A 10,037-nucleotide genomic window follows, 5' to 3' on the forward strand; every position below is an offset into this window, starting at 1 on the left:
ACGGAAATTGTCGACCACCCTTACCGTATATCATGCCATCCCTTGGTTTGACTATATAAAGACATGGCTGAGTTGGCTTGGGTTATGTGCATGTTGGTATCATCCCCTGTGGCTTCCCAAAAATGCATCCAAAATTGTATCATCAAGATATTAAAATACCAAGCTCAATACATGGGACTATGATGTCCAAACAGTTAGTCTGTAAAATATGTTTTATCGGTTCAATGTGAGATTGGGAATTCTTCCAATTGCAAGTTTTACCTTTTCATGGTCTAAAGAATGCACTCTAAATAAATTATGTCCAATGGGGTGCTTAAGTGAAGAAAACAAAGGGCATTTCCTTTTTGTTTTGCAAAACTTACAGGAGATAATGTGCCAGTTGGATTGCTCCAATTTGTTGTGTTATAGTTGTAAGAGATCAACACTATGCCTATTCACTTATTATTTATTAGCACTCTATAATATTTTAACTGAAGATCAGTAGATATTCACGATGTCCTGTATGTAATTGACATGGTGTTTTAGGGATAATATAGAAGGACCGTTTCCGACAAAATATGACTTCACAGAATTGTTATAAATGCACTTAGCACTTTTTGTCCAGCATTTTTTACAAGATGTATAGAAGATTTTAATTATTTACAAATGCATTGTATTTTAAGCTTTTTAGATTCTTAAGCTTAACCTAGCACTTTAGAGCGAATTTGGAAAATGTAATATGGTAAGAACATGATTTTTAAATGCATTCTAAAAGTATAATGCACTTTAAAATTTAGATACATGCTAAAGGTTTTCATTTTGGATTACTAAGGATATTTTAAGATATTAGCACTGAAGATTCTTTTGTTATTTTCGGGGAGCATCGTGAACCCATTCATGAGGTTTCTGCAGACCGGTAAAAGTTTTATATGGCATTTCTATTGAATATAGACGTCACTTTGATTCAGAAAATGTGTGATAATTTAATAATCTTTTTTATTTTTGTGATTTTCTTTTATGTGAACTTTATGGGTATGATTAACCAAAATAATGTTTATTGATTGATTGATTTACTGTGTGTTTTATTTGTGGTGTGTTATACACTTTGTGATTGTATATAAATACTTCAGTGTTTGACTGGACAATCATTTATTGGGGATTACTGGATTTATTTTGAGTTGTGAGCTATTGTTCACCAAAAACCTACCTCCTCCCTGAGAAGCCTTGGACTGCACAAACCACACTCCCACTGAGAGTCAAAGGACACTTGGTCCAGATGCTCAGAGTTTATTGTATGCTGGGCCCCAAATATCAGGGGGAAAATGCCTCAACACCACGGTTGGGCCCAGTAGCTCCTGCGTGCCCCATGGCACTTTGAAAAATGTTTTGACAGTGAACTAAAATCTTACTACTACAGCTTACTATAACTTCACTTTAACCTTTTGTTTTTGTAATATCAGATCTTATTACCACAGCTGACTGTAATTTCAATGTAACCTTTATATTTTTCTATCAATGTCTTGTTTTTATTTTTCAGATTCACCCAACTTCCCCACTGAGCACAGCTTCAGGCCATGTGAGGTAGGGGATTGGCATTAGGGCTTGGCCTTTGACCACACCCCTCACCCAGCCTCAATGGGTGGCCAACCCTCTGCCAGGCATGGCTTTCAGCTGTGCACAGTGGAGGGCTTACTGCAGGGCCTGGCCATACAATGTTTCAGGCTGTGGGGTACACACAGGCATTGTAAGGGCAGGGCAGCACATATAGAAGCTGTGAGAGGCAGGGTCCATCACTGGGTGTACTGAGACAGAGGGGTTGCAGGGGCCAGCCATGGCCTTAGTAAGGGGTTACTTGGGGTGTGGATGCACAGAAAAGAAAGCATTACAGGCTTCTACTCTGCTTTGTCTTTAATGTTTTAACATGACCCCTACCTGACCAAGGTTTGGGAAATAACACTCCCTGCCTTATCTTCTTGGCCAAGGGCAAAGGGGACTTTCAAACACCAACAAAGAACAGATTTGGTACATAGGTGTGCAGGTCTCCTATGCTCCCTTCTGAACTGGGAAACCGTGAATTTGAGTGAAAGTGCAGGAGCAGGTGACACAATTCAACACCATTGTGCAGTCCATGGAGGAGCGGGTCGCTCGTAGTCACCTATTACCTAACCTGCGGTTCGGTTCCCCATTGGGTAACAGTGCGGTTGTAGGTGACAGCAGACCCGCTCACCTTTTTGTGAGGGTGGGTGGCTAACATCCCCACCCCATCGGTGAGGGGAGAGTGGCATATCCCCCCTCACCCATGGGAACGGAAAAGGGGTACAGCAGCATTTCCACCCTCGCCCGGGGCAATGTGAGTGGCGGTGGCATTTTCAACTCAACAAGTAGTTGTTGATAAATTCCCCTCATCCTAGACTAGGGTCAGATAATCCCTTTCACCCTGCCTTGGGCAAGATCCCAAGGGCAATTCATTTGCCCATTTTACCTGCAAAAGGGGGTGTTATTAATCCTCCTTGATCTTTGGCAATGTGAAAGGGGGTCTCTGGCATAAAACAGGGCACCTTTAGCAGTTGTGGTGCAAGTTTAAACTGCCGTCTTGCCTGTGGGCACTGTGGGAGGGCAAGGACTTTATTGACCCTCTCCAGCTCCTACATAAGGTCAAGGGGGGAATTTGTTAATTCCCTCTGCAATTGGGTGCAACACGGGTTAGCCTCCCTGCTCCTGACCAGGATAGGCTGGGGTTCTTCCAGAGAAAATGCTTTTTTCTCTTTTTTTCTCTCCCAAGCCTGACAGACTGGTAAGAGATATTCATAAGTGGGCTGGCATATCCACCCAGTTCTGAATCATGCAGCTTAGAATCTCCTGCCGAGCTACTTCCTTTTTATTTACATTTTGTGTGTGTGCTTTTTATATGTTTTCTTTCTAATGCTTGGATATATTGGGAAGAAAGCACCTGAGTGTCCATTGGCCATGTACAGTGATGTGCATGAGCACTGGGGTCCCCTTGTCTGCACAAGCCCTGCCAGGCATTTGCAAACTTTTTATTATTGCAGAGATAGTTACATTTTCCCTTATGCTCTCAAACAGACTGAACAGATTTTCAGTTCCTGAAGAGATGCAATACCATAAAAATGGTGCCCATGAATCCAGAGGTTTTCCAGTTCTTTGCAGAGGAAATTAAATGTGAAATCACATCTCATGGGTATGTGTAAAACGAGTTTGGGATCCCCACCGATCTCCACCAAATTTGGCATGCTGTTAGCTGGCACTTGAAACATTGTTTTCTCATACTTCAGTTAGGTCAATGGAGACCCAAGTTATCAAGGATACAAAAATATAATTGCTTATAGTCTGAGGTGCCAAACTTGACCATAGAGGCACTAATTTGTCATTGTAGTGTACTTAAATATACATGCGGAGAAACAGCTACATCCCTCATCCAGTTTTCAGAACTTTAAATAGATCTGTTTATTTGTTAAGCCATTGATTACCTTGGGAGCTAAATGTAAGTACTAATGCACTGCATGTAAAACCTTTGCGAACCCTGCTTATATTTGAAGGAAAGCCATGCTTGAAAACTTCCACAATTAAAACCCTGCAGACATAATTGATAGTATACTAATGTAAAACGCGTTAATAAGTGCAATGAAATGAAAATTAAATGAAAAATGTGATTACATTTCAGTCACAAAAAGAGAAATAGTACACATTACCCCCAGGTCCCTTATGTCCTCGTCCCATTCATTACATATTGGAGATGACCATCTCCACAACAGAAAAAAAGACAGAAGAATGCTGTTACACTAACCCCGCCCCTCCCACAGGGAGTATATATACCGGCCTAACCCAGCATTCTCCCTGTTCTTTTTTTCTGTCTTCCGACAGAAAGAGATGTGAAAATTGCTCTTACCTGCTGTTGGCTTCTGGGATGTTTCGTCGGGCTGCTGGGCTGTCCTCTGCGTCCATGAAGTCTTCCTCGTTTTCTCGTCGAGCTGCTGAGCTTCTCGACGTCCTGTTCTGTGGACTCCTGGCCTGCCGGGCTTGCCGGGAGCCGCGTTGTGGGCGCCCGGTCCATTGTGGCTGGGGCACCGCTCCTCCCGGGCTGTTCCGGGTTGAAGGCCGCCTCTTCCTGTGGCTGGGCCGGTCGGGAAGACGCGCTGCTGTTGCTGTTTGGGGCACCTCGGGCCGGTCTTGGTGAGGCTCCTGGTGTTCCTGGGTACCGGTTGCTGCTGTTGGATTCGGCTTTCCTCCCTGGACGCTGCATGGCCGCCTGGGGGTGCCGGCTGCTCCTGGTTTTTCCTCTGCTGCCTCGGTGCTCGCTGTTGGCTGGCATCTGGGCTGGTGGTTGGGGGTCAGTCTTGAGTGTTGGTGGTTGATGACCCCCTTGGTGAGTACCGCATAGCGGTTTATTTTCCCACTTAATTGCAGCTGCCCACGGGGAGCCTGGCTCATAGTCCCATTTTGTCTTTCATTTCTCCCTCGGACGCTGGGTCTGGTGGCAGGGTGGACTGCTGCTTCCGTGTCATGGGCCTGTGTTTGTGCCTCATGAACGGAGGTTCGACTCCTGCAGTGAGTCCTCTCAGCTTTTCATCCTTCTGGGGATGTTCACATGTGTGCCCTTGCGTTGGGTGACGGAAATCCATATGTTGTTAAGTGCCAAGCTTTAACGAGTCCTTTGTTATACGCATGGGGGTCTACCGATGCTGTGTGTGCCATGCTTGAATTCGTCGCCATTTCTTGCCTGATTTCCCACCCCACCCCCCCCCCCAGGTTGCAGGGGTTCTTCTACTTTTGGTGTCCTCTTCCTGCCTTGCAGGGTCACTGTGGCCTGGTGGTTGTGGTCATATACTCTTTTTTTCATTGGTCTGGGTTCCACTCTCTTGTGTTTCCCTGCCTGTGTTGGCTGTCTGCCGGGGGTGGGGTGTGGATACGGATTGCCTTGTTTCCCCTCATGCTTACTGCTGCTGTCATATATGTTTCTATGGGTATATGTCCCTCTGGGCAGCATGTAGTCTGCTGTTGCACTGTGGATGATCTTGGTGTGGGGTGTTGGGGGCGGGTTGCTGCCGCTTCCTGGGCTTCTGGTGTTCCCTGGGTTGCGTGCTTTCTGTCCTGGTACGCTGCTGCGTGTTTCTTCCGCCTTTTGTCCCCTTTGCTTCTGCGTCTCGTTGCGGCACTCCTCTCTGTGTGGATCTGTTGGGAGTGATAGTGTCCATTCTGCCTTATGGTCTCGTTTTTCCAATGTGGGTCCTGCGCTGCGTTTTGGTGTCGCGCGTTGGTACCTGTCCTGGTCTTCGGGTGTCGCTGCCCTGTTGTTTTGGTGCTGGTTGGTTGCCGGCTAGCACTCCCTTTCAGGGTGTTCCGCTGTGCTCACTGGGCGTGCCTTGGCTTGGCCGGTCTGGTTCTTGGGGTTCCTGGCTGTTCCTTCTTTGCCTCGCTGTTCCTGCAATGGGCTGTTTTATTGTGCTTCGCTCGGGCCCTGGCGCCTGGTCCTGTGCGGTTCCACTCCACGGCTTCTGTTGCTGCGTGCTTCCCCTGCTGCCCCCTGTGTGTGCTCCTGGTTTGGGTCCTGTACAGCCTGGGGTGGCTGGATTTGACCATGGGGCCTCCTGGGTGCATGGAGCCTTTCTCTTCCTTCCTTGTGTTGGTTCTGGCTTTGTGTGGCGTGGGTGGCTTGTCCCTGGCTTTGGGCTGCTTCGTGTGGCCTGGCTGGGTGGTGCTCTGTTCAGCGGCTTGCCGCTTCCGTGCTGGGTTCGGCTGTCTTTGTTATTCTGGGCTCTGGCACTTTCCTTGCAGTGTTCCTGGCTTCTGTGGTTTCCTTGGCTTGGTCCTTGGGTTCCAGGCTGCTGCTCTCCGCTGGATTCTCGGGAGTTGCCCTTGTGGTTCTGTCTCCTGTGCTTGCCTTTTGCCTTTGGTTTCCTTCAATGGGTCCTGCTCGCACCCTTCGCCTCTGGTCTGGCCTTTCCTGGCTCCTGGTTCTGTCAGTGGTGCTGCTCGGTCTGTGGCAGCTCCTGCTGCGGCTCCCTGTCTGCTGGATACGCTGTCTGTTGCCTGTGTCCTGCTTTGCGGCTGGTTCTGTTGTTCAGCCCCTGCTCCCTTCGGGTGGCCTTCCCGCTCTGTGCACTTCCTGCAGTGGTTGTGTCTTTGGGGCTGAGTAGGCCATGCTTGGTGCCTGGCTGGTTTCCCAGGTGCTGTTGGCCTCGGCTGTGCTTCCACTGGCCTGCGGTGTTCTTCTCCGCCTTGGTTCTCTGGGGGGGCGTGTTCTTGTCCCTGCCTGGTCCTGTTTCTTTAGCCGGGGTTGGACCTCATTTTTTGTTCCCCGTGGTCCTGTTGTTCTGGGTGCCGTTTTCCCGTGGCTCCTGGTTGCGGGCTTGCGGCTGCCTCTGCTTGGTCTCCGGCAGTGCCTCCTTGTGGTCTCCGGTTGCCTTCGCTCCCTGTTGGCATTTGGGTGCCTGGTTGCATCCTGGTGGGGTGTCCCCCTGGTTCTGCTGGTGCTGTCTGCTCGGGGTTGACCGGCTGCTCGCTTGTGCTGGTTCCTCTGTGGTCGGGTTCTGGTCCTTGCCGTTGTTGCCTCTTGGTTCCAGCTGGGCCTGTTTTGGGCTGTCTCCCACTTCTGTCTTTCCTGATTGCCTGCTGCCTCTGGTTGTGTCGGTCGGGTGGCGTGCCTGGCTGCTGGTCCCCTGGTCCTCTGGCGGTCTGCGGCTTGTTTTGAGGGGGTCTAGTGGCTTGTTGCGTTGCTTCCTTGCCTGAGCCGTCTCTCCTCTGTTCCCTGGGGTTCGGCCAGGTTGGTCCTGGTTCGTACCTGGTTGTGGGGTCTGCCCGGGCGTTGCGGGTGCTGGGAGCTTCCTTTGGGAGGTTGTCCTTTCCGGCTTCCCCTGTGGTGCTATCCCCGGAGCTGCTTGCTCACTGCCTTTTGGTTTTGTCCTTGTGGCTGCTGACGGTTCTTCTCTTCTGTGAATTCTTCGAGTTTCGGTTCCCCTGTGGCGTGCTGGGGCCTGGTGTCTTCTGTGTTATCGGCCCTTGCTGTTCCAGGTCTTTGTGCGGTTGCGTTGTTGGTTGTGGGCATGCTCGCTCCGCTGTTTTCCTTGCAGGGGCTCTCTGCGCCCATCCGGCCTTTTGCTTGTCTGTGCTCTGTTGGGGTCCTCCCCTCTTTGGCTTTCCACAAGTGTGTTTTGGGCCTTCGGGTCCTTATCGTCGGGCTGTTTGCTTGGCTTCGGCTCTGGCGTCTCGCCTGCTTGTGTTTTGTTGTGGTTTCTGCCGTGGGGTTTCTCCCCTGCTTCTGCCTTCCCCTGATGTGTGCTGGGCCTTGGAGTTTGGTTTGCCTGTTCTTCTTCCGTCCTGGCTTCTGTTGCTTCTGTGGCCGGGCTGGTTTTGGGAGTCCTTCCCCTCGGGGGTTGGTGTTTCCTGACTGTGGCGTGTGGCACTCTCCGGTTCCTTCCGGACCCCTGTGGAGTCTGGTTGTTGGGCTCGGGTCTTTGCTGGCCTGTGTGTTGTTGGTCCTGCCTTCTGCCTGGTCTGTTTGGGTTCCTCTCTCCCTGGCTTGTTCTTTCGGTGGTCTTTGGTTGGGTTTGTCCGCTGCTGCTGCAGTTGGCTCCCTTGTGGTTCCCTTGTTCTGGTCTTGGGTTCTCTGGATCGTTTGGTCGGCTACCTGTTTGGTTTGGAGTCTGTTGCGCCTCTTCTCGGGTGGTCGGTGTGTGCTTGTCCAGGCTGTGGCTTCCTGCTCCTGTCTCCCAGGCTTTGCTGTTGGGGTGTTCTGCTGGGGCTGTGTTCTTTGGGTCGGCGCTCCCTCCTGTTCCCCTTTCTTCCTTCTTTCCCCGGTGCCTTGGCTTTCCGTCTAGGCGTGTCCATGGGCTCTTTCGCCTTCCGGGCTGGGTGCTGGTCGGCTGTCGTGGTTGGTGCTGGTCTCTTTTTTTCCTGGGGCCTGGTGCTCTTCTGTAGGGTTTCGGGGGCTGTTGTCCTCGGGGCTCTCTGGTGCCGGGTCCTGCTGGTTGCTTCGGGGGGGAGGGGTTGCTTGGGCCTGGTCGTTTGCTTCCCTCCTCTTCTGGTTTGGTCCTGCCCTTGGTGGGCTTCTGTGGCCTATTTCTTGGGTTCCCTTTCCGCTGCCTGTTTTCGTCTGGCGTGGGTTCTCGGTGCCTTGGTCTGGTTCCGGTTGCCCGGTTTTGACTTGGTGGCGTGTTGTCCTTTGGTCTTCTTCTTTGGGTGGCCTCCTCGCTGTTTTTGTTCTTGGCTGCCTCAGTGGGTTGTGGTGTCCGTTCTCTCCGCTTCTCTTGTTTGCTGTGGGGCCTGCTGTGGCCTGGTTTGGCCTCTATGGTTGTCAGCCTCCTTGTCTGGCTGGTCTCCGGTTGTTTTGTTGGGTGCGCTCCTGCCTTGGTGGGGCTCCCTCTTGTCTGGGTGCTCTGCCTGGGGGTTTTCGGCGATTCTTCCTTTTTGGCTTTCCTCCGGTGGCTGCCTTGGTGTGGTTTCCTGGGTTGGCTTCTGTTTTTTGGGGGGGGAAGTCCGGCTTTTCTGCTTTGGTATTCTCCAATATGTAATGAATGGGACGAGGACATAAGGGACCTGGGGGTAATGCTCTATTACTTACCGGTAATCTTCATTACTCCGGGTCCCGTTGTCCTCGTCCCATTCATACGCCCCGCCCTCCCTCCCGGACGGCCAGCCTTCCTGTTGGGGGCTTGGTGGTTCAGGGAGAATGCTGGGTTAGGCCGGTATATATACTCCCTGTGGGAGGGGCGGGGTTAGTGTAACAGCATTCTTCTGTCTTTTTTCTGTTGTGGAGATGGTCATCTCCAATATGTAATGAATGGAACGAGGACAACGGAGTAATGAAGATTACCGGTAAGTAATAGAGCATTTGTTCTCCTTTCACTTATCGCTAGGCTCCCATTACCAGTTAGCCCTTATTAGTGGTTTGGCATATACCTCACATTAACCTCTGAAGATCATTTAGCTGAAATAGTTTTGAAATCTGAAACTTTCAGTAGAGTGTTTGGTAGAATAGCCTTACTTTACGAATATGTTAATGCAATTGCAGATAATCCTTTCTTGTTATTATGGTTATATTGTTTTGCATTATGACCCTAGTATTTTGCTCATTTTGAATCCTGTTGTTTAATAAATCATATACAAACATAATGGGGAAATGTGCTTTTTTTCTTTAATTGATTGGGGCAATCAGACCATCAGATTTTCATCCAACACTTGTTCTCAAAGTTGCTTCCACGTTGAAGGACTGGTCTGTGTCTTTCCTTTAAGGTACCATGTTACCAAACAGGATCCTTATCAGTTAATTGTACAGGAAGCTTAAAAAGAGTTTCAGGATATATTCAGTAAGAATGGAGCAATCAACTGCCTCTTTTTCATCTCTATGACTGTCCAACTGACCTTGGTCCAGGAGCTAGGAATTGGATGAGAGTAACTAGTCTCTAACCGCCCAAGATTAGCTAAAGAAAAATCTAAAGAAGGGTTTCATTCATCATTTAAACTTTCTAACGCAATCTTCTTCATTCTGAAACCATAAGGAGAAATGTTACTATTTACAGGCTGGAGAGAACTACATGTAATCATGATAAGTAAAAGACATCCACTCCCTTGCATGCCTGTGTTACTAGATCAGATAAAATCAGTCAAGATCTTTTCAAAATTGGATCTCAACGGGGTCTAAAGTTTAGCATAAATACTCCATTGAGACAAATAGACAACTGTCTTCAACACAAAATATAGACACTTTGAATATCTTGTGATGCCCTTTGGTTTGCACAATATTTCGACCGCCTTTCAGTACTTCTTAAATGAGATCTTCAGGGACATCTTAGATACATATATCATCATTTATCTCCGTTAGCGTAGCAAGACCTTTTCCCATGCGTAGCGGCCCCTGAGTTTGCCACCCGCGGCGGCCATGTGTAAGAGCGGGAGGGGGGGTGCTGGTGATTCATGTCCTTGCCGCCCTGTGACAGCCGCAGGTAAGAGTGGGGTGGAGGCCGCTGCCACCAAAACTCTTGCTGCCTGGGGCAGACCACCCTACAAACCCCCCCCCCCCCCCCCACCCCCACTCCGGCTAC

This window comes from Triturus cristatus, chromosome 3_2 (genome assembly GCF_964204655.1).
Source record: "Triturus cristatus chromosome 3_2, aTriCri1.1, whole genome shotgun sequence".
In the NCBI taxonomy this organism is placed as follows: Eukaryota; Metazoa; Chordata; class Amphibia; order Caudata; family Salamandridae; genus Triturus; species Triturus cristatus.